Below are 3,539 nucleotides of genomic sequence, written 5' to 3' on the forward strand. Positions count from 1 at the left end.
CTTCTTAATAACAACTTGAGGTGATATTTTATTATTCCCCTTCTGATTAGCTTGAGACTTAGTTGCTTTGTTCTTCCCATAAGCAGTTGTCAACAATGCACTCTCACCCATCTCCATTACAAGCCTTTCTTCTTCCTGAACACACATGGTCATTAATTTATTGATAGACCATTTGTCCTTATGTGTGTTGTAGGAAATCTTAAACGACCCATATTCATGTAGAAGGGTGTTCAAAATGAAGTGCACCGGGAAGGACTAAGACATATCAACCTCCAGTTTCTTAAGTTGAGCTGAAATATCTTGCATTTTCATTATGTACTCATGCACACCTTTCACACTGGTGAGCCGAAGAGAGGAGAACTTCATGATCAGGGTGTTTGCTAAAGTCTTATCTGAAGTGATGAACTGGTCATCAATGGCCTTAAGCAAGTCTCAAACCTTTTCATGCTGGTCAACAGAACCACGTATCCCAGCCGAGATTTTGGTCTTAATGAACCTAACACTGAGCCAGTTGGATCGCTCCCACCGCTCATATAGCACAATGTCAGTTGGGCTACTTTCATCAGTGATTGCTATTGGATCAAGTGGCCTCGGAATAATTAAGAAGGGGGACGGTTGAATTAATTATTAATGTACCTTGACTAATTAAAACTTATCCTTCTTAATGTTACTAGATTCAATTAGGCTTTTACTAGCAAGTTAAGAAAGTAAAGAACAATAATTGAAACTTAACCAAAAGTAAAAGTGATAATTAAAAATGCACAGCGGAATTTAAAGAGTATAGGGAAGAAGAAGACAAACACAAGAATTTTATACTAGTTCGGCAGCAACCCGTGTCTACATCCAGTCCCCAAGCAACCACCGGTTCTTGAGATTTATTTCAACCTTGTAAAATCCTTTACAAGCAAAGATCCACAAGGTATGTACCCTCCCTTGTTCTCTTTGAACAACCAAGTGGATGTACCCTCCACTTGAACTGATCCACAACAACCCAAGTAGATGTACCCTCTCTTGTTCTCAGTTACAACAACCCAAGTAGATGTACCCTCTACTTGTACCACAAAGGATGTACCCTCCAATGTGTTAATACAAAGGATTCTCAGGCGGTTAGTTCTTTGAATCTTTGTAAGGAGAAACAAAAGATATCTCAGGCGGTTAGTCCTTTGAAATCATTTGTTTAAGGGAAAGGGAAGAATCAAAAGAATTCTCAGACTGAGTCTTTTTGAATTCTCTTAGAAAGGGAGAAGGGAGACACAAAAGAATTTAGGCGGTTAGTCCTTCGTTCTTTTGGAAAAGGGAGAAGAGAGACACAAAAAGAATTCAGGCGATTAGTCCTTGTTGAATTCTTTTTGGCAAAGAGAGAAGGGAATGAAAAGATATAACACACTTTTGTTTTCTGCAGAATTTTCACTTGCAGAAGAACAAGGTTTGGAAAATAGAAAACTTAGAAAGCTTTTTGGCAAAGGAAAAAGGAGAAAGATGAGTTGTAAAGGTTTCAAGATTTCTCAAAAGTTGTTCAAGAAGTTCTAAAATTTGTTAAAATGCAAGTCAAGGTCTTGCTTTTATAGACTCTTCATGTCTAGTCAAGAAAACCATTGGAAGAGTTATAACCTTGAGAAAATCTTGAAAAACTTGTCACTGGTAATCGATTACCATAACCATGTAATCGATTACACAAAGCATTTTATGAAAAGATGTGACTCTTCACAATTGAATTTGAATTTCAACGTTCAGATACCCTGGTAATCGATTACAAATATATTGTTGTAATCGATTACACCATTTAGAAATCATTTAGAACGTTGCAAATTCAGTTAAAACTTTTTGAAATCAAATTCTATCACTGGTAATCGATTACAGGAAACTGGTAATCGATAACCAGAGAGTAAATACTCTGGTAACTTAGAAAAATTTGAGAAAACTTTTCTTGTAAAACAAAATTGTGCTATGTTTGGTTTTTGAAAAATCTTTTTCAATACTTCCCTTGTGAAGTCTTGACTTGTTGCTTCTTGGTTTCTTCTCTTGAATCTTGATTCTTCTTGATGTCTTTTCTTTAATCTTGATCTTGAACTTGTTGACTCAATCTTAACATTCTTTTGGGCTTTTTGTCATCATCAAAACTACTTGATTCATCATCATGAAGCTTGCTTCTACAATTATAAGTGGTTCGTCTTTCCTTATAGCATAGTTTATGTCCATCCACCCCAATTGCAAAAGAATTATTTCCTTCCATATCTTATAGTTATCTCCTTTAAGTTCAGGAACATCACATTGAATATAAGAAAAACTAACAATTTGAGAAGTTGTAAAATTCAAAGGCTTATGTCAAAATTTGAGGCATACTAATCTTAATTGTATCTTTTACCAATGTAAACATACCGGAAAATTGAATCTTGTGACATAAAAATTGTTTGTGGGCTAAATTTTTAATTCAATAAGAAACAATAAAACCTTATGATAGAATAATTAAATTACATGCTCAAATTCATGTTTTACGGGTACAACATGAAAATAATTTAATTTCTATCTCAAATATTTACTTTATGATAAAATCAAAAAATTATACACACCTCATGATGCCTGTGGGTAAACCATGGAAAATAATGTCATTTTATCCCAATTAATTATACAAATATAATAAAAATTCTTGTAGGATAAAATTCATTATATAAGTACAATTAATCACAATATTATGTATAATTCCTTATATAATCTTTAAACAACTTAATATATAATTTTAATCAAAATATAGATGTTGTGGCTAATCCATAATTAATTAAAATTATAAAGATCACTTAGACATAAAACTTAATTATATGAGAATAAATCATATTATGCATTTCAAGATCAAGATATAATATAATTATGAATAAGATTCTCATATAATTTCATAATTGAAACATAATATTATGCATTTGATTTATATATATATATATATATATATATATATATATATATGCATGAATAAAATTTTCCAGAATATATTCATGCATGAATTAAATCAAAATTTCATAAATTGTAAAGGAGAATAAGGATATAACATATGAAAAACAATTACATATCAAAAAACCTTTATTGATTTAGTGGTCTGTGTATATTATAGCATCTTGTCAGTCATGGGTTTGACACTTAGCTAGTGTAAAAAGTTTTGATTTTTTGTTTCTTTTTTTTAGCAAAACACTATTCATCATCTTCAACCTCTAGCGGGTCAAACCCGACCCATATGCAGACCTGATCGGTTCTCACTCGTTTGGACACCGTTTTATACGATTCAAAAGCCAAAAACAAGGAAATCGAACAAAATAAAGATTTTTAATCTTATTTTTAACAAACAAGCCAAATGTTAGACTAAAATTTTTAACATGTGATGTTACAAACTACAAAAGGAAACACAGGTTATTAACAAAATGTGGGAAAAAAAATATCAAATTATACCTCCAATCATTGTCATGAAAGAGTTGTCTTATTTTGATTCTTCCAAGCTCTCTCTCTTTCTCTCTAGATGGTGTATCAGATGGATTAGAAGAGATAAGCTCAGA

This window comes from Glycine max, chromosome 3 (assembly GCF_000004515.6).
Source record: "Glycine max cultivar Williams 82 chromosome 3, Glycine_max_v4.0, whole genome shotgun sequence".
In the NCBI taxonomy this organism is placed as follows: Eukaryota; Viridiplantae; Streptophyta; class Magnoliopsida; order Fabales; family Fabaceae; genus Glycine; species Glycine max.